The sequence below is a fragment of the Pleurodeles waltl genome, chromosome 1_2 (genome assembly GCF_031143425.1).
Source record: "Pleurodeles waltl isolate 20211129_DDA chromosome 1_2, aPleWal1.hap1.20221129, whole genome shotgun sequence".
Taxonomy (NCBI): Eukaryota; Metazoa; Chordata; class Amphibia; order Caudata; family Salamandridae; genus Pleurodeles; species Pleurodeles waltl.
In genome coordinates this window covers 658,517,298-658,539,374 of record NC_090437.1, presented here as the reverse complement: position 1 = coordinate 658,539,374, position 22,077 = coordinate 658,517,298, and positions in this window count along the sequence as shown.

Genomic DNA, 22,077 nt, shown 5'->3' with positions numbered 1-22,077 from the left:
GGCTGTGAAATAACGTGGACGTTATTTCACTCAGGCTGCAGTGGCAGTCCTGTGTGAGAATTGTCTGAGCTCCCTATGGGTGGCAAAAGAAATGCTGCAGCCCATAGTGATCTCCTGGAACCCCAATACCCTGGGTACCTAGGTACCATATACTAGGGAATCATAAGGGTGTTCCAGTGTGCCAATTAGAATTGGTGAAAATGATCACTAGCCTATAGTGACACTTTTAATGGCAGAGAGAGCATAAGCACTGAGATTCTGATTAGCAGAGCCCCAGTGACACAGTTAGTCACTACACAGGGACCCACATTCAGTCCACAAACTATGAGCACTGGGGTCCTGGCTAGCAGGATCCCAGTGAGACAGGCAAAAACAAACTGACACACAAGTAAAAATGGGGGTAACATGCCAGGCAAGATGGTACTTTCCTACACTTATCTCCCGTGAATCATCGTTAATGACCCTGAAGCCATTCTCCACCAAATTAAGCCCCATTCACTGTAATCCTTTTTATGGAAGTGACCTAACTATAAGGACTCACACACAATTTGCTTTTGCCGTCAGTTTCTCGATGGATCACTTTCTCATCAATACACAGACATCTGCCACCCATTTATAAAGAAACCCTGAGAATCCCATCATGGTTCCAAAGCAATTGCACCAGTTCTAGTCCACTTTTAATATTTCTCCTCACTGAGCACACTCTCTTTCACGTATCTACTGATGTACCCTCCCATCTACAACAAAGTCACCCTTATCAAAGTTAATATTTGACTGTGATTCCATTCCTACATACATTAACCAGATACACAATAACCTAACACTGCTGACATACTCAGTTTCATTTAATGCAATTTAGTACCCACTACCCACTCTCTTTCTTCCTTTCAAAGACTCACTATTCTCAGCTCTGGATTCATCCTATATTCACTCCTAGAAGACTAACACGCATAGCTTGCTGTGCAATTAGGAAACTCACACACACTCATACATCTTGAGAAGTACAACCAAGCTCTAAATGTTCCCACCACTGCTCTTACTTGTCTCATCTTGACCTCATCCAAAGGATGTGTCCCAAACAATTATTTTTGTCCCACTCCTCTACAAACTACTGTTATGTCCTTTAACCTCAGAGCTAATGACGTTTCTGCAAGATCCTACCCTAAGGTTAATAATAATTACTCTTACAACTCATTTCATACACTCCGTCTATTCAGCTCCCTCCAATTGCCCCACTCTGCCAACCTCAGTATTTGTCTGCCAGTTCAGTAATCAGAGTTTGACTATCCTCAAGTTCCTAACCCATTATGTGTCACCTCATAACCTTTGTCTGTGCAAATTGTTCCACATTTTGCTTTCAAATTAACTGCTAATGTCCTCCTCTTTAAATGTTTTATTATCTTCCCCCTCACTTTTGTTTTTGTGTAGACACAAGGTTGTCGGTGTGCTGAAGCAGTATAATTCCTAAAAGAAACCTTTCCTTTCAACTAAAATCCTGTCCCCCAATTGCTTATTTCTTGCAAACTCTGAAAGAGTTGATTTCAACTGCCTTGCACATTGTGCTACCTTGTGAAAACTACTTTGCCTTCTTTCAGCCAGCTTCAATGTGTCCCACAGTTATACAGTTCCAAGTAGGACTGTGTATTTGGTCAACATAAACATCAGTATACAGGAACTCAGTCTGCCTATATCATCAGGAAATGTTGAAATGATTCCTAGCTAGTTCATAGTGCCGTATCTGAACCCCTAAACACACCAGGGTACCAGATGGTATTTGCAACTTTGAACATGACTACTCAGATTCCCAAGAAAATCATGGAAACAGATCTACCCTTTTGTTGTTGCATACTATATCCAAAATGAGACACAAGCAAGATGTGGAAATGTTGTTTCAAATATATATTGCAACAATCTTATTATTGCATAAATAAACATGAGCTGCAATTATTAGGCAAATGAGACAAAGCATGTAATCAGAGCAACAAAAAATGGCGAAAAAGATAAACAGTTCAACCATGATGTTATTATGTTGGTGCACTCCTGTCTGTTACTATCTACACTATATAGAGCATAGTGGGAGTACCCTTTGCAGCATCAACTAGGTAATTCTCCCCCCCATTCCTGTGTAAGATGTACCAGCGAACCAGGAAGCCGGTCTGGTGTAGTGCAGGTTATTATCCTGTGCAGGGTAGAGGTCAGAGTCAGCATCAGAGTCAGCAAAGCTGCATCTCGGCCACTATTCCACGTTCCAGGATAATACTAGCCGATGTGCTACTCTGCTGAATGTACAGCTGAGACATTTTTATAATACAAGCAACATTCGTGTCACACTGTGTGAGAGGTGCAGGGCTGATGATATGTCTACAAGCGAAGAACAGACTCCATGGACAATTACAGTAGTAGGGCATCATGTCCTGTGTGCCTAGCCTTGGACAGATGTACAGACAGGCTGTCACTAATGCTTACAAGAAACAAGCAGCATGTACAGTGATTTCGCAGTTCATTGTCATGTTAGTAAAAAGCCATGTAAAAGGTCACCATCAAGAAAGAAATACTAAGTTAAAATTGCATTTTAAAATGGAGGCACTAAGTGAGACCTATCATGCTTTACCACACCATCTACTGACTCAGTACTCTCTTTCATTCCCAGATCATCTCTGCTGAGCACAGTTTTAGCCCCCCCTCCACCTAGACCTGTTTGCTACATTCGACAATGTAAACACTTTTCACTGTTTCTGGCATGGCTTCCTAAATGATTCTCAACCTGTTTTCCTCAATGCTTTTGAATTTCTTGGTGGTGCTTAACTCAAACTCTGTCCACAACCCTACCGTTGGATATCCCTAAATCTCTGTCCTGCATCCTTGACTTTTTCACTATACACTACTTCCCTTGATGGCATTATATATTTATTTAGTGGCTCCTATCACCTTCATGCACGTGGCAGGCACATTTTCTTCACCTTTCCATTACCTTCTCGTTTGCTGCAAACTTTCCATTGCCTGACTGCTATCCAATGCTGAATGGCCTTCAAATCTCTCATGCTTAACTCACCCAAAACTTAAATGTTCTGCTTTCCAGGCTCTTCCAAACTTAGGGTTTGATTTAGAGTTTGGCAGATGGGGTTACTCCGTCACAAACTTGACGGATATCTCATCCGCCGTATTACGATTCCATTATATCCTATGTAAATCGTAATATGGCGGATGGGATATCTGTTTCCATTGTAATAGAGCAACCCGTCCACCAAACTCTAAATCAGGCCGTTAGTCATCTGAGCTTTTGTAGCTACTTCACTCCTCAGGCCCTTACTTTTTCCTCCATGCCAAAATCCTAGGAGTAATATTCAATATAAAGAGTGATTTGTCTCTGACACAGGAGCAAGATTCTGGTTGCTCCATATTAGAAAGATTTACCTGGAGCTTCTATTCTAGACTGCCAAGCTACTAGTCAATACACTTCTCAGAAACAAGTAGGATTATCGCAATAGACTGCTGGTGGGCCTTAAGTGTGTTGTTCAACCCACTTGGACCTAGCATCAACTTTGCTCAGTTCTGGAGGGATGGAGACTCACAATATCCTATGTTGCAGAATTGCCATCACTTTGTCTACAGCCTTGCAGACTACAGCAGTTTCATCTACCCCCAACACTGATACACCAACAAGCGAACAGTTTAGCTCTATCATAAAAGGTTATATTTCCTATGTGCACCCTGGGAGGATGGAGAAGGAACATTTATGTTTGTTTTTTTAATACTGCGGATGTGACCATTCTTGCAGGTTACCTGTGTTGTACTAATTTGCTGTATATCACACTCGTCATTGTGCTAAGAGAAAGTCTGTTTATTTGTTACAACCCTCTCCAGAGCTGGTCCTCACTTGCTGAGTCAATGATATCTGATGCCTGCTTTTGTCCACAGTAAGGTGGGGCGCCCCAGTCAATCAGACTTCTGTAGAGGCACATGGACATTCGTTTTAGAGTAACAGCATCAAGCTTGGATACTCACAGTCCTCCCTATGCCAACCATCCCTCTGGGTGGGGCAGGTGCACAGAATACCTGTTATCCAGCAGGTCACGCATGAACTGTCTATCCTTCCCTCTCCATACAACACACAAGGTAACACATGGCTGTTCTCAAAACCCATCTTCTCACCTTGAAACACACCAACTCTGACACGTATAACCCTGTACCTGAATCACACTTCCCACATGGGCCAATGAAGGTACCACTGATATACTGAAGCCTTTTGTACTGTTACGTCTTCTCATATCTTTCACCTTTCAACACTCCAGTCAGTTGTTTATGTAATGTAACCACACACACGTCGACCTTCTTGGAGTTCTGTGAATGACATCTGCTTCAGATTTAAATTCTTCTACAGAAAGAGAAATAAAATCTTATCTGAAAGTGATTTCCATCCACTTTCGAGTCATTTGGAGACTGCCAGCACTGTAATGGATACCACACTATGGGCCTAATTTAGAGTTTGGCTGATATGGTTACTCCATCACAAATGTGATGGATATCCCATCCACCATACTAGGATGTCATTATATTCTATGGGAATCGTAATGCAGTGGATGCGATATCTGTCACGTTTGTGACAGAGTAACCTGTTTGCCAAACTCTAGATCAAGAAAGCTATTGACTTTCTCCTGACCTGTTTATTCCATTGTATGCTCAGATTCTTGTTACCTTGCCTTCCTTAGCTATGACATCAGTTCCATGTTGTCTGCATTATTCTGTGTCAGAGCTTCCACAGCCAAACATGTTGGAGTGGATCAAATATGCTAGGACTATTTTTTTTACCAATATCATCCATAGTTATCTGTCATCTAAAGCTGGCTAAGATTTCCTCGACTTCTTTACTGTAGTGACATTCAGTCCTTCTATGCTAATCTAGTTGTAGAGTATGATATTGAATGCTAAGATGTTGCAGCTCTTTAAATGCAAGAAGGGTAGGACTCATCAGGAAAGTGCAACTTTTACTTTACATACATGACCCAGTTAGATACAATTAGGGTAACCAAAATGAGGCAGGTTTTTGACTTCCTGGGATGTGAGCAATGGGTACAATTATGCATTGATTGTTATCAAAGGATTTAAGGGCCACCAGCATGGATGCCTAGGTCAGGATTTTCATGTCATAGGTGACATCCCATCACCTCTGTAAGCGCCCCTCTTCCAAGTTCCTCACATGGCCTTTGTAGAGTCCGACAGAGCAAGGAAGATTTAGGGGAGCTGAGTCATTTCCATCACCCACTGGCCAAGTCATAGTCACTCGAGACTGAAAAGGCCAGTGACAGCACTGTCACACACTGTTCAAAGATTAGCATCGCATGAACAAGGCCCCAAAGCTACAGAAACATCTTCCTCGCCGATTTAAGGAGCTGATGCACAGCTGATGTTGAAATGCATTAAATATCTGGGGGTTACTTCCAATGAGACTACAACAGAAACACGAATGATATTGTTATGTTATGAGTGTAGTGATTTATATAGTGCACTAATCACCTGACGGTTATTCAGGCGCCTGGGAATGTGTGTAGCTTTGTGGTCCTCATGGTTCTTATATAAAGAGCAATTCTTCAGCTTCTTGTGGAACTCAAAAAGTGAGGAGGATGCTATGATGTGCAGAGGGAGGTTGTTTGGTGTCTTGGATGCGATCTAACAGAATGAGCGACCTCCAGTTTTGATTTACTGCCCAACAGTAATAAGAGGCAATATTAAAGAAGTAGTAAAGAACAGGCTTCATGTGTATCATGAGGAAAAAAAATATATATATATATATAAAGATATATATATATATATATATACATATATATATATATATGTAGGAGGCTGGACTGGCTTGTAGTGAGTACCAAGGGGTACTTGCACCTTGCACCAGGCCCACTTATCCCTTATTAGTGTATAGGGTGTCTAGCAGCATAGGCTGATAGATAATGGTAGCTTAGCAGAGCAGCTTAGGCTGAACTAGGAGACGAGTGAAGCTCCTACAGTACCACTAGTGTCATATGCACAATATCATAAGAAAACACAATGCACAGATATACTAAAAATAAAGGTACTTTAATTTTATGACAATATGCCAAAAGTATCTCAGTGAGTACCCTCAGTATGAGGATAGCAAATATACACAAGATATATGTACACAATACCAAAATATGCAGTAATAGTATTAGAAAACAGTGCAAACAATGTATAGTTACAATAGGATGCAATGGGGACACATAGGGATAGGGGCAACACAAACCATATACTCCAAAAGTGGAATGCGAACCACGAATGGACCCCAAACCTATGTGATCTTGTAGAGGGTCGCTGGGACTATTAGAAAATAGTAAGGGTTAGAAAAATAGCCCACCCCAAGACCCTGAAAAGTGAGTGCAAAGTGCACTAAAGTTCCCCAAAGGACATAGAAGTCGTGATAGGGGAATTCTGCAGGAAAGACACAAATCAGCAAGGCAACAACGATGGATTTCCAAACAAGGGTACATGTGGAACAAGGGGACCAAGTCCAAAAGTCACAAGCAAGTCGGAGATGGGCAGATGCCCAGGAAATGCCAGCTGTGGGTGCAAAGAAGCTGCTACTGGACAGTAGAAGCTGAAGATTCTGCAGGAACGACAAGGGCTAGGAACTTCCCCTTTGGAGGACGGATCCCTCACGCCGTGGAGAGTCGTGCAGAAGTGTTTTCTTGAAGAAAGACCGCCAACAAGCCTTGCTAGCTGCAAATCGTGCGGTTAGGGTTTTTGGATGCTGCTGTGGCCCAGGAGGGACCAGGATGTCGCCAATTGCGTCTGGGGACAGAGGGGGCGTCGAGCAAGACAAGGAGCCCTCTCAGAAGCAGGCAGCACCCGCAGAAGTGCCAGAACAGGCACTACGAAGTGGAGAGAAACGGTGCTCACCCGAAGTCGCACAAAGGAGTCCCGCGTCGCCGGAGGACAACTTAGGAGGTCGTGCAATGCAGGTTAGAGTGCCGTGGACCCAGGCTGGACTGTGCACAAAGGATTTCCGCCGGAAGTGCACGGAGGCCGGAGTAGCTGCAAAAGTCGCGGTTCCAAGCAATGAAGTCTGGCGTGGGGAGGCAAGGACTTACCTCCACCAAACTTGGACTGAAGAGTCACTGGACTGTGGGAGTCACTTGGACAGAGTTGCTGGATTCAAGGGACCTCGCTCGTCGTGCTGAGAGGAGACCCAGGGTACCGGTGATGCAGTTCTTTGGTGCCTGCGGTTGCAGGGGGACGATTCCGTCGACCCACTGGAGATTTCTTCGGAGCTTCTAGTGCAGAGAGGAGGCAGACTACCCCCACAGCATGCACCACCAGGAAAACAGTCGAGAAGGCGGCAGGATCAGCGTTACAGAGTTGCAGTAGTCATCTTTGCTACTTTGTTGCAGTTTTGCAGGCTTCCAGCACGATCAGCAGTCGATTCCTTGGCAGAAGGTGAAGAGAGCGATGCAGAGGAACTCGGATGAGCTCTTGCATTCGTTATCTAAGGAATTCTCAAAGACAGAGACCCTAAATAGCCAGAAAAGAGGGTTTGGCTACTTAGGAGAGAGGATAGGCTAGCAACACCTAAAGGAGCCTATCAGAAGGAGTCTCTGATGTCACCTGCTGGCACAGGCCACTCAGAGCAGTCCAGTGTGCCAGCAGCACCTCTGTTTCCAAGATGGCAGAGGTCTGGAGCACACTGGAGGAGCTCTGGGCACCTCCCAGGGGAGGTGCAGGTCAGGGGAGTGGTCACTCCCCTTTCCTTTGTCCAGTTTCGCGCCAGAGCAGGGCTGAGGGGTCTCTGAACCGGTGTAGACTGGCTTATGCAGAAATGGGCACCATGTGTGCCCATGAAAGCATTTCCAGAGGCTGGGGGAGGCTACTCCTCCCCTGCCTTCACACCATTTTCCAAAGGGAGAGGGTGTAACACCCTCTCTCTGAGGAAGTCCTTTGTTCTGCCTTCCTGGGCCAAGCCTGGCTGGACCCCAGGAGGGCAGAAACCTGTCTGAGGGGTTGGCAGCAGCAGCAGCTGCAGTGAAACCCCTGAAAAGGCAGTTTGGCAGTACCCGGGTCTGTGCTACAGACCCGTGGGATCATGGGATTGTACCAACAATGCCAGGATGGCATAGAGGGAGCAATTCCATGATCATAGACATGTTACATGGCCATATTCGGAGTTACCATTGTGAAGCTACACATAGGTAGTGACCTATATGTAGTGCACGCGTGTAATGGTGTCCCCGCACTCACAAAGTCCGGGGAATTGGCCCTGAACAATGTGGGGGCACCTTGGCTAGTGCCAGGGTGCCCACACACTAAGTAACTTAGCACCCAACCTTTACCAGGTAAAGGTTAGACATATAGGTGACTTATAAGTTACTTAAGTGCAGTGTAAAATGGCTGTGAAATAACGTGGACGTTATTTCACTCAGGCTGCAGTGGCAGGCCTGTGTAAGAATTGTCAGAGCTCCCTATGGGTGTCAAAAGAAATGCTGCAGCCCATAGGGATCTCCTGGAACCCCAATACCCTGGGTACCTCAGTACCATATACTAGGGAATTATAAGGGTGTTCCAGTATGCCAATGTAAATTGGTAAAATTGGTCACTAGCCTGTTAGTGACAATTTGTAAAGAGAGAGCATAACCACTGAGGTTCTGGTTAGCAGAGCCTCAGTGAGACAGTTAGGCATTACACAGGGAACACATACCTATAGGTCACAAACTTATGAGCACTGGGGACCTGACTAGCAGGGTCCCAGTGACACATAACAAACATACTGAAAACATAGGGTTTTCACTATGAGCACTGGGCCCTGGCTAGCAGGATCCCGGTGAGACAGTGAAAACACCCTGACATACACTCACAAACTGGCCAAAAGTGGGGGTAACAAGGCTAGAAAGAGGCTACTTTCTCACAATATATATATATCCTTTTCTTTGTGGTCAGGTAATGGAAAGCAATAACACATTTTAACCTCAAATTGGGACACACAGCATATATAACCACCATATGTTGCTCCTATAAAGCAATAGTGTCCGGAGTAGAAACAATTTTATATGTCACAGAAATGGGAAGATCATCCTCTAACTACCAACTCCAATTTTATGTCAAGATCGGAGGCTCCTATTATGCTTTTCTTTTCTTGCTTTAATAAAACAGCAGCAGTCAAGTAAAAAAACTACAAATCCCAAGTGACAAGAGAAGACAGCCAATGGGAAGAAAAAGGTAGTTCAATAACATTAACCAATCATGAATACATGCTTTATGATGTCACTTGACAGCGAACAGCCCTTTTTTCTTGCTGCTCGCAGTCAAGTTAAGTTCTATTTCACATACTTTCTTTACTATTTTAGTTTATAAATCAATTTATCTGTGTTTACTTTATTGTTTTGCCATTTACAGTGTTAAGCGCTACGCGCCCCTTGCTCCAAGGCTTCCCAGTCGCCACGTTGCTGTTTTACCTTGAGTACATCTCCCTCACGCTTCCTTTTACCTTGCGACGGTTAGAACCGTTTCTCTCACAACGGCTTCCATTTCGTTCCGCATCTGAGGAACGGCTCGCACGCTCACCAGAGTGCTTCAGTCAGGTTTTTTCCCTTTCGCCGGTTCACACGTTCTGCTCAGTCCGGTATTGTCTATCAACTGCCTTTTCCTTCCTCCTTTCGGTGTGTCACCAAACCCTTGCCCTCTCTTGTTCACGTCCAGAGGTAGGACTTGCTCTAGAAATCACTCCCCTGGGTTTCTTAACCCTTTCTTCCCTGGTTTCAAGTTTTATTCATTCTGCTGGGTTAGAATGGAGAATGACAGCTCTCCTTCAATTCAGGAGACTATGGAGGAGAAATCTGTCTATCAGAGCTCTCGCCCGCATAGTAGGTCTTCTTTCTTCCTCTATTCAAGCTATCTTCCCAGGTCCTCTGCACTATTGTTACCTCCAAAGGTTGAAAATTCGACATTTAAGAAAAGGTCTTGCATACTCAGACTCCGTCTTATTAGATCAAGATTCCCTAACAGAACTTCAGTGGTGGCTCCTCCATTTAGACGCCTGGAAAGGCAAGACTATATTTCCATCAGTCCCAGATCTTGTGTTAGAATCAGATGCAAGTCTCTCAGGCTGGGGAGCCCGCTGCGGTCCGATTTCGAATGGAGGTACGTGGTATTTAGAGGAGTCCTGATTGCATATAAACTGTTTAGAGATGCTTGCAGGCTTCTTTGCGATCAGAAGTCTGGCAAAGGACAAAGTTCACTGCACTATTCTTCTCAGAATGGACAATATCTCAACCGTTCGTTATATAAACCACTTAAGGGGCACAAAATCCAAGCCTCTAGCAGAGATTGCCAAAAGTTATGATCAAAAGATTGTCTGATGTTAGAGCTTTAGACATTTCACTTCGTCAGTTTACCCCTACAGGTGTGTTTTTTGCCATATCTCGGGGCACTAAAACGAATGTCCCCTCAGTATTCAACCCCTATTTTCCTGATCATCCTAAACTGTGTGTTGGACAATGTCTTAAAGTTTATGAACAAACAAACAAATGCAGATCTAGGAACGTCCTCTTTTTCCCAACTTCTTATTTCCTTCAGGAAACCTTATAAACCTGTGTACTCCCCAACTCTAGCTCGGTGGGTCAAATGGGTTATGTCCCTTGCTGGTATCGACACTTCTACCTTAGGGGCTCACTCTGCTAGAGGAGCCATGGCTTCTAAAGCTTTTTGGGCTGGCTCCCGTCTTAAGAACATTTTTAGATCGGCAGATTGGTCTAATGATAGTGTATTTAGAGTTTTTTTATTGCAAACCTATTGTTTATCCTTCTACTACCGAGATTAGTACGCTTTAAAAAAGCATAATGGGAGCCTCTGGTCTCGACATGAAATTTAGATTTTCCTAGTAGTTTATGAAGGAAAGTCTTAATTTTATTAAAGACACTGAGGCGAGAATTATCCCCACACAATGTTCTAATTTTGTTTTCCCATGCCTTTTAGCAATCCAGACTATATGGCAGCCGACCTCCTAAAGTGGAAGTCTTTCACCTTGGCTCTTTCAGTGGATCTTCTTCATTTTCAAGCACCTTTGATGATCTTCCTCCTTCTATACGCCTTCCCAAGTTTCCTTTTCCAGGATTTATGAACTTTTGCCAATATTTGTTTTCCCTCATTTTGGCCCTGTTAATTGTTCTATTTTCCCTTTATTTTGTTGTTCCTAAATTTCTCGAGCAAGAAAAGAGGGCTGTTCGCAGTCAAGTGACATCATAATAAGTGCATATATTCGTGATTGGCTAATGTTATTGAACTACCTTTTTCTTCCCATTGGCTCTCTTCTCTTGCCACTTGGGATTTGTAGTTGTTTTACTTGACTGCTGCTGGTCTATTAAAGCAAGGAAAGAAAAGCATAATACTGGCCTCCGTGTCTTTAATAAAAATAAGACTTTCCTTCATAAACTACTAGGAAAATCTACATTAAACCTCATTTTGGAATTGGAAAGATGCAAGAGTATGAGCAAAGAAAAGGGTGGTTGTTGGTTGTGGGAATATATGTGCAATGTAGTGCAATGTAGAAAGGTCATTTTCTGCCTGTGGCTTAAAAATCAGGATGGATGCTGAGACCGAAATGCTTCTCGGGAAAAGGGATTCAGAAATAGACCAAATGGCATACTTGTGTACTACTGAATGTAATCTACTAGTTAGTCATTACAATCATAACAGCAGTGATGATAAGTTAAGTATAATTGCCCAAACTGCAACAACCATTTTGCACATTATCTGTATAAAAATGCCTGCTTTTCTCTGAATGTAATTCAGTGTAGCTGACTTTCAGATAAGTATGTCCATCACAGAACCTCTTCCACTCACTCCAACTTCCAGATCTTAAACAAAGCCTGTTCCTGGCATTCAGTCACCTCACATTAGTCGCTCTAGGTACTGCTTTCTGAATTAGACATCATTGTGATCTCCCATCATGGTGGGTGATGCACTTTCCCACACAGGGGCCACTAGTCATTTAAACTATTACTCCAGAGTCACCTGTCAGTGAATGATTGCTCCCTAAAATTTTGATACTCTGACTCCATATTTACTAAATGCTATAATGCTATGAATAGTTTTTATACGTTCTTTAGGGAAATTGATCTACAAAGTAGTTTAAATCCCTTCCCTTAAGAGTGGTGAACAATCCACTGTTTAAAATGCACCAGTTGTTCATAATTATATGACAATTATCATAGTTTTCTTTCAAGAGAATGAGCCTCTCTCTTCTGTGCTCTCCAGCGATATGATTAAATCTGTAAGGTGAGCATAGAAAGAGGGCTGTAGGCAGTTGTCGCTCTGAAACTGCTCATGGTAAACTGTTTATGATGTATTTATTGTGATTTTGGGGATGTTGGGTTTCTTCTGCTATTGACCTCTCCACAAACTTGCTTCATGGTGTAATTTGCTAATTTGATTAAACACCGGGCCAGTCTCCGAAGGTATAAATTATGGTCTTCTTTTCCATGTATTTAAATTTCCTTCTGAACGAAAAAATGAAGCTTCATATTGTATAGTATCCCTCAATCGTACAGGACCATCCAATGCAAGGGCTTTAGCAGCATATTGCAAGGTTGGCTAAACTCCAAGGTAGGTGTCAGTGGTGTGAACCCAGTGTTGAGGAAGGTCCTCCAAACCATTTTGGAAGGAGTGATGAAGATTGACTGATCGAAGGAGACGGCTCAATCAAAAGAGTAGTGTTGCCATACTTCAACATACATACATCTTGCAATTCAATTGACTAAATCTGTTTTAAGGATCTGTGAAATCAAATTTTCCAAATTTGACACTTCTCTCTTAGGCTGATCACGTAACTCAGAGTTTAGAACCTTGGTACATAATTTATATTGATGTCCAATTATTTCCTGGCCTAGATTTGGTCCACAATTCAAGCAATTACACATTAATTGCACAGCGATGAAGGGGCTGATGCTGGATAGGGATCCTTTGACACATTCTGGGTAAATTAGATAGCCCTGGATTGAGTGTGTGCAAAATGAATCCACAAGAAGCAGATGCAAGCCAGATCATTATAATTAGGACTGTCACATGAGATACGTTTACAGTGTATTTAGATGGGAATTATTTACATGATTGCAGAACCCTTCCCTATAGCAAAATTAATCAGTTTCGACGTAGCTGTGCCACATAGAGAAGACTGATAGAAGAAGTCATTAGGGAGCATGTACTAGGTACTTATTGAATGTATCCCTGGGTTCTATTAATCCTTACTAGGTGTTTTCTGTCCAGAGCACATATTTTTATATTGCTCAATGGGATAACCCTTTTAATTATTTTGAAACAGAGGGTTTATACCTAAGTCGGACAAAGTGCTAACCATGTAAAAAAGAATGTGTGCGTGATACATCTCTGTTGTGATGTGCTGTCTGGTGACGCACTCAATCTTTTCTAGCGCCTTTTCTACTTTTATATATCTTTCCACTCCAATGCCTCCAAGGGATATGTCTAATGTCATGTCTGGTGCAGGAGGCTGGCCTGGTGTAGTGGGTACCTATGGTACTTACACCTTATACCAGGTCCAGTTAACCCTTATTAGTGTAGTGTAGGCAGTGTCTAGAAGCCAGGCTCTCTAGAGGTAGCTGTGAATGAGCAGCTAAGGCTGAACTAGGAGACATGCAAAACTCATGCAATACCACTGTAGTCACACAGTGCTCAAGCACATGAAAGAAAATACTCAGGGGGTCATTACGACATTGGCGGGCGGCTACTGCCGCCCGCCAAGCGGTAACCGCTGTGCGGCCGCCAATGCAGCCGCACTCCCGCTGCCCCCATTACGACATTCCTGCTGGGCCGGCGGGCGCAAACCAAGTTTGCGCCCGCCGGCCCAGCGGGTATGAGGCCGCAACATAGGAGCCGGCTCCTAAACGGTGTTGCAGACAGTGAAAAGCTAGCCGGGGCCCTGTTAGGGGGCCCCAGGACACCCCTTTCCGCCAGCCTCTTCCTGGCGGTGCAAACCACCAGAGACAGGCTGGCGGTATGGGTGTCATAATCTGCGGATTATCACCGCGGGGGCTAAAACGGCGGGAAACCGCCGGCACCGGTGGTGCGACCACGGAGGTACGTAATAGGGGCCTCCGTACCGCCAGCCTGTTGGCGGTACGGACGCTACATTACCCCTGGCGGTCGCAGACTGCCAGGGTCGTAATGACCCCCTCAGTGTTACAAAAATAAAGGTACTTTATTTTGGTGACACAAATACCAAAAATACCATGAGACTATACTCCCTTAGGAGGTAAGCAATACACAAATTATATACACTAGTATGCAGAAATAGGCATATAAACAGTTAGAAAACAGTGCAATTAGTGAAAATTACATTAGTTGGAAATGGGCCTGGGGGAGCGCAAACCATATACTAAGAAAGTGGAATGGGAATCTCGGTCTCCCACCTAGGCAAGTGTAGTGTGTAGAGGGGAGCTGGGAGTACTAGAAAAGCCCAAAGGTAAGTACCACAACCCACCCCAGTGAGCAGGGAAGCAGGAGTAAATCTCAGTAACTTTCCCAGAGCACACACAGAAACGAGAAGAAGAATTATGCAAAACCCAGAAGAGACTGCAATGCACTGACAGTGGATTCCTGGACAAGAAGACCTGTGGAAGAAGGGAACCAAGTCCAAGAAGCACAGAAGAGTCCAGGAAGAGCAGGAGTCCCTGCTAACCCGGAAGAGGGTGCAAAAAGTGAACCACCAGTGAAGAAGAAATGTCTGCACTGCACTGCACCTAAGACGAAGTCGAGTTCCTGAAGGGTGCAAGTAATGTCCCATGCCGTATGGAGGATTGCAGTCAGATTTGCATCGTCAGAGTCCACGAACAAGCCTTGGCACACGCAAAGCTCGCGGCTAGTGGAAAATGTCATTGCCCGGATCAGGAAGGACCAGGTTGACTCTACCCAGGAGAGGGTGTCAGAGGGGGCTCTCAGCAACTCAGAAAGCCCACAGAGGATAGGCAGTGCACACAGGAGTCCCACAGGACGGGTACAAAAAGGTTGCAGAAGAGGCCCATGCAGCACTGCGACAAAGGCTCCCATGTCGCTGGAGAACCACTCAGCTGTGTGATGCAGGATAGAGTGCTGGGGGCCAGAGTTGCAAGATGCATGAAGGACTTTAAGGAAGGATGCCAACAAGCCTTGGCAGCTGCAAAAGACGCGGTGCATGGGGGTACTGTCTTGTGTGGGGAGGCAAGGTCTTACCTCCACCAAAGTGGGACATTTGGAAGAGAGGACCATCGGGACCACTTCAGTCCACCACCCATGATGCAGGATCAACACAGCTCAGCAGGAGAGGGGATCCACGCAGCCAGTCATGGATGCAGTTGGTGCCTGCAGAAGTAGGGGAGTGACTCCTTCACAGCAAGGGAGATTCCTTCTTCCTTTTGATGCAGGCTGAAGATGGACTGTCTTCTGAAGATGCAGGACCGGGAAACTGTTGCAGTTGTTGGCAGGGGCTGGAGATACAATGTTGCTGGGGACATCTTGCTTTTTTGTTGCAGCTTGTTGGTTCCTGGAGGGCCCAGATGCAGTTTCGTCAGTGAGAAGTCAAAGTGGAGGATGCAGAGGATTCCTGCTGGAGTCTTGCAATCGGAATCTGAGGAACCACCCAAAGGGGGATTGGTCACCTAACAAGGTAAGCACCTATCAGGGGAGGGCTCTGATGTAACCTTCTGGCACTGGCCAATCAGATGCTTCCAGAGTTCCCTGCCAACCTTGAATCCAAGATGGCAAAATCTAAAGATCCTCCTGAGAAGCTCTGAGCACCACCCTTGGGGTGGTGATGAACAGAGGAGTGGTCACTCCCCTTTTCTTTGTTCCACACCAGAGCAGGGATTGGGGGTCCCTGAACAGGTGTAGACTGGTTTATGCAAGGAGGGAACCAAATGTGCCCTTCAAAGCATTTTCAGTGACTTGGGGAGGCTACCCCTCCCAAGCCTGTAACACCTATTTCCAAAGGGAGAGGGTGTAACACCCCTCTCCCAAAGGACATCCTTTGTTCTACCTTCCTGGGCTAGAGCTTTTCCAAGCAACAGGAGGGTAGAAACCTGTCTGTGAGGTGGCAGCAGTTGGGCCATGGGTGTAGGAACTGTGGGGAATGAGGGGGATTTACCCCACCCCCAGATTTTGGAGGTGGGGTACACGGGGGACAGGAGTGGGGGGGGCACGGGGACAAACGACCTTGATCTTTAGAACAAGACAGTGATGCCGTCCCTGTTTAAATTTAATTCGTTTTTCAGTGCATTAAAAGCATGGGAACGGAAAACGAATTAAGTTTCAACTGGGCTGCTGATTTTTTTCTGATTCAAAGCTTCCAATCTCTGTTGTGGGGCTGCTGCAGCTTCCCTGACACCAAAGATTCGTATCTGATCTGTGAGCTGGACTCCAGTACTTCACAGGTCATTCAAAGGCTTTTCAAATGTAGACGAGGCTTTGTTTTTTTTCATTGCTTCTTGTGCCCCCTGCAGTATCACCTTCTCTTCAGCCCACTTGCAAGGTGTCATTTAAGGGCTTGGTAAGGACGGATAAACAGGGGTGAGTGGCTCCATTAGCATAGCTCTCCCCATTGACGAATACACTGCAGTAGCACCTTGTCACACTCTAAACTACCACAAAGGAGAGGTTATCATGTTTCTTTTAAAATATAAATGAGCAACACCGTTACATTGTATTATTATATTGGTATTTCTTTAGGGTTTTCCTACTCTTTGTGAGTCTCAAGGTGCTGTAACATAAATATTTGACAGAATATAAATCTCAGCCTTTTTTTTATTTTCTTAATGCCTTGAAACCATTAATAACATAGGACACTATTTAATCAGAATCTTTAATGAAAAAGGTTATGTTCTGTCAACAGAATCAATAACTGATTTTATTTAATGGCCTCGCCCTCCTTGTCCATCCACTCTTCTCCTTCCAGATAATTGTTGCATTTAGCAAAGCCTATAATGAGTGCTATAGGCCCTGTTGCCTTATAAAGTTCATGTTTTATTTTCCTTCTATGGAAGGTGTTTTCATAGGGATTGGATTAATTTATGGGCCTTTTAGCTGCATGAAATACTGGCTTTGTACCTCTGAAGGTTGGTACCCTTTAACTCATACCAAAATGGTCTGAACATAGGCCAAAAGGCACTCACACACTTCCATTCATATATTAGAATCAATTGAGAGCAACCTATCCTTTTCACCTCAAAGTCATCCAAAAGAACAGCAAAACCACATGGCAGCACGACAACTCTGATCACCACATATGGGCGTTAAGCCTGTACTAATGAGGTGAAACCTTTGCCCATACCGTATTAGGATTGTAAAAATGGCAATATAATGAAGTAATACCATCACAAAAAGTGTCACATTCTACAGCACAATTTGCTTTTTATTGCTCATAATTTAGTCAATGAGGTCACATAATTTGGTCCTCCCTGATCTGTGGGCAATCCATTGTTCTGAGAGTAAACCTCAGTTGGTTAATATGAAGGTGGGTGAGCCTAAAACTTTATGTTGACCTCTTAGTTCATTTTTCTACAGTTTTTGAAATATAGTGCAAACTCAACCCAAAGGTATTGGAATGCTTTATATGAGCACCAGTTACATTATAGAAGGTCACATGCATTGTTTACTGCATGGGGAGTATAAGGGACTGGCCCAGAATCACAGGATGTTGAGCCAATGAGAGACTTGAACCAAGATCCCCAGTTCCATATTCATCAGCTCTGACTGTTAGGCCACATCCTGGGTAGAGGGAGGGTGGCAGGCAGAAGCCAACGCCCAGCTTGTTATGGGCTCGAGCAGAGCCAGGCTTCCAGCTCAAGGCTGGCTTGAGCTTTCAGTGGTTCCATACAACCATCCATGGTTTTTGGTGCAAAGCCTGATTTACCTAAAAAATTAAAGGTAGATAGTACTTTCTGTCAAATCTTTACACTTCCTCAAGGCAGACATAAAGAATGAGTAAAGTTTTATTTTCCCTAAACTTTTGAAACTTTATATATGTACAGCACTTTACAGAATACATAGAGTGGTCAAAATAATAAATTAGGTTAAAGCATAGTATTTGTACAGAAGGGTAATCTTACACTACAAAAACCTATGCTTGACATCAAACACACACTCCTTTACACTAAAGTGCATGGGTGTGTGCACTAGCGCAAGGTAGACAAATGTGCTCCAGCCAAGGAGAGATAAAACTGGAGCCATATCTCTCTGACACCAAGAAACTCCATATGATTCTATGAATTAAAGCTTGTACCGGCTCCAAAGGAGACCTTAGATTTGCTTATTGACCAAGCATCACCCACACTCATCTTGTTTGGCGTATTTTACTATACTGAATTTCTGTGAACATCTCACAAGCCAATGCCACTTTTCTTATTGTTTAAAGCATGTCACGACATATAGTATACTGTGTCTCATACAGCAGCATTATGTGTTTGTATGACCCGTCTCTCTCACACACACTGCATCTCGTTTCTGCGAACATATTACACACATACACACACACACACATACACTCTGCATCTGTTTTTTTAAGGCATCTTACATACTAGGCTTTATGTATCTTTCGTTCACATCAGGTTTTTCACATTTGTAAAGCATCTGTCTCCAATACACGCCACACACTGAGCATAAAGCATATTTAATGTCATATTTATCTGCATCTTCAGCTTTTCAGTTTGTGACCACCCTACACTCATGGCATTCATCTGCACTAATTCTTCCAGCATATTTGACAGCAAAAGTTTAATGTTTTTGTTGTGCTTTATCTTTTGTGCTGCATTGAGTGCCTACAGTGCCTCCGATTTTCACCTTGCGGCCACAGGAGAGCAAGCAATACTTTTCAGCTGTCTATGGTTGTAGCCTCACTCACCCTCCTGTGCAATGATAAAGCAAAGGGCAGCAGAGTTATATGTTGAAAATATGATTGACCATGAAAACACCATTGTTTAGTGGGGAGGCTAGCAATAATAATCATTTTTCCTAGTTCCACATTCCCCACAGCACTACAGTTATGGTGAGGTAGGCCCTGAGGAAAATTCCCAGAGATTGCCCTTGTGGACTAATGCCGCTGTTGGCAGTCTTATGCAGATTTTAATGCAGTGCTTATTACATAATACTTTTATTAAAAAGGGAGAAGCTGAGATTAGAAATCATGTAGTTCTTTGGCTAAAACATACACACAGGACCATATTTAATGGACTGGTGCTGTCTGCTAATGCTAGTGAATTGACAACTGGAGGTCTGGTCGTTGATATTTTAATTGCATTGTTTCCAGGTGCTTTCATTCTCTGACATGCCTCTTCTAGAGGCCTAGGGTAGAAAGTGGTTATTGAATGATGGATACTGTAAGAAATTGGGTTTTTGATTGAGTGGGGAGGTAAGCCCTTCTCAGGCAACAACCACAATCTTAGTCAGGGTGAACCACAGAAGTCACTAAATTAACCAGTGCTTAACCATCTGGTAGCTTGGCGCAAAAGCAGTCAGGCTTAACTCAGAGACACTGCACTAAGTATTTATGCAGCACTCAAACTGTAGTAGAGTGAAAACCCCATACCAATGTTGAAAACAAAGTAAAATGCAATAAATAAAATGGGACAAAAATGGCAAAAACCTATCAGTAGAACTTGAGATATGCAATTATAAAGGTTTATTAAAAATAGTACCAAGAAGCAGAAAGCTCTAACTGTGGCTATCTGGTTGGTAGACGGGACAAAGTCATACATTCAGACTCATTAAGATGGAGTGCGGGGCAGATACAGGGACAAGGTTAGTCCTGCTAAAAAGGTTACCACCTCCAAATCAGGTGTGCAGAGGTCAAAGAATAGGGATTTCACAGGAGGAGCTCAACCAGTGCCAGCCAAAGGTCCAGGACCTGGGGTGAGCACCTCTTGGGGATCAGGGACTAATTCCAGCAGAGACCAGCAGGGCTCAGGCAGGTCTGGGAAGAGCCAGTTGCAGCATGTCAGTTTGGCAGGTGCACTGAGGCCCCTAGAGCTTGTTGTGTCTATGTAACCCATAAAAGGAGGTCAGCCACCTGACCATTAGAGTCACTCAGGTAGTGCTGGGTCCATAGAGAGTTCAAAGAGATGGTCCTCTCTCTATCAAGCAGCAAGGAAGGCCTCTGGAGAACAAGGCAGACCTCAGGCAGCAGTGCAGTCCTTTGAGAAACAAGGCAGGTCTCAAGCAGGAGAGCAGTCTTCTGAGAAACAAGGCATGCCTCAAGCAGCAAGGCAGTACCCTGGAGTACAAGACAGTCCATCTGAAGTTGTCCACAGTACCAGGAGTGTACAGTTGATCTGAGGGCCCAGTATCTATAGCTGGTGCCAGACTTTGAAGTGGGAGAACCTTCTAGGCTTCCCCACGTCTGGTTCTGGAATGTCCTTCCTTCCCCTGCCAGACTCCAAGGGATCTGGGGTGACAACAGACTGGTGTTAAGTTATTTCTGAGTGTGATGTGGCAGCCCCTTTGAAATGTACTTGGGTAAAGGAACAGCTCCGCCCCTCCCATCCTGCCAGTACCTAACCCCCCTTTGTCTTACTGTGTGGGAGGATTACACAAAAGCCAACTGCCAACTACATCCAGTCATGTGACTCAGGACACAGGCTGCAGGCACCAAATGGTTAGGACAAGAAAATGCCAACTTTATAAAAGTGGGATTTTCAGAAGTGAGACTTAAAATCCAACTTTAATATTAAAAATGGGTTTAAATTATAATTCTTTAGACACAAAACTTGACCTTCCCACCTGTTCCCAATTGAAGTTATCACTTTTTAAAAGGAATAAGGTAACCCAATGTTATCCTATTGGTGAGGCTAGCCTTGCAGTAGTGAAAAATTAATTTAAGAGTTTTTCACTACCAGAACATGTGAAACGTAAAACCACATGGGGAACATTCTAAATACATTACACCCCACCTTATGGGCTGTTTAGGGCCTACCCTTGGGGTGACATATGAATTAAAAATGAAGGTTTAGGTCTGGCAAGGTTTAAAACTACACATGTTGGAAAGGGCTACTTATGTGTGTGGCACAATAAGTACTGCAGACCCACTAGTGGCATTTAATTTACAGGCCCTGTGTACATGTAGTACCATTTTACAAGGGACTTATAAGTAAATAAAATGTGCCAATTTGATGTAATCCAGTTTTACCATGTGCAAAGAAGAAAGCACAAGCACTTTACCACTGGTTATCAGTGGTAATAAAAAGTGCATAGAGTCCTAATAGACAACAAAAACAGGTTTGGAAAACAGGACTGGTGAAGGTAAAAAGTTTCGAAGTGACCCTGCATTGAGGCCCACGTACAACAGATACTTATTGGTGTCCCATTGCCTATGATGCTCCTAAATTCCAATTCACTAAGACTTTAAACAGCTCACTCTAAAAGAGTAGCAACTGTGGGCAGTCAAGGTTTAACTGAAGTAATAGAGGGATGGTGACTTCCTTGCAGCATGATACATTATTCATACACTTCAAAATTCAATGAGTGATTACAGCTTTGTCTTTCAAAAGCCTGAGGGCTTATTGTAGAGAATGACGGCATGGATTGAAACCTCAAAAATGGGCAGAGAGACACACACACAAGACACCATTGTTCGCTACCAAATAATTGACTGTTTGCTACCCTCACCTCAGTTAACTGTATTATCAAGTATGTTTAAGTACACTCCAAGGCCAGAACTTGCAGCCATACTTTGAAACAATGCTTCCAAGAGAGAGAGCTTTTTAAACATTGGTTGAGGGCCTACGACAGGTCATCTTAGTTATTGCACTATCTTCTTTGAGGCCGAGAGAAACTTCATTAAACTCCACCGATAGAAAACTTTGTTAAGGTCAATTATGTCATAGAAAAGACTGGATAATGCCATATGCAACATATATAAGGAGATGATGGAATGATCTGACATACAAACAATAGCAAAATAATTTGTCCTTCAAACTGAATGGCATGAGAAAATATTTGGTTTTTCAAACATAAGTTCAGTATTTTATCATAACTGCCCGCAGCAGAAAGAATGGTTTCTGATTAATCCAGTTGCATTTTGAGGTTAATGAATGTTGCTAA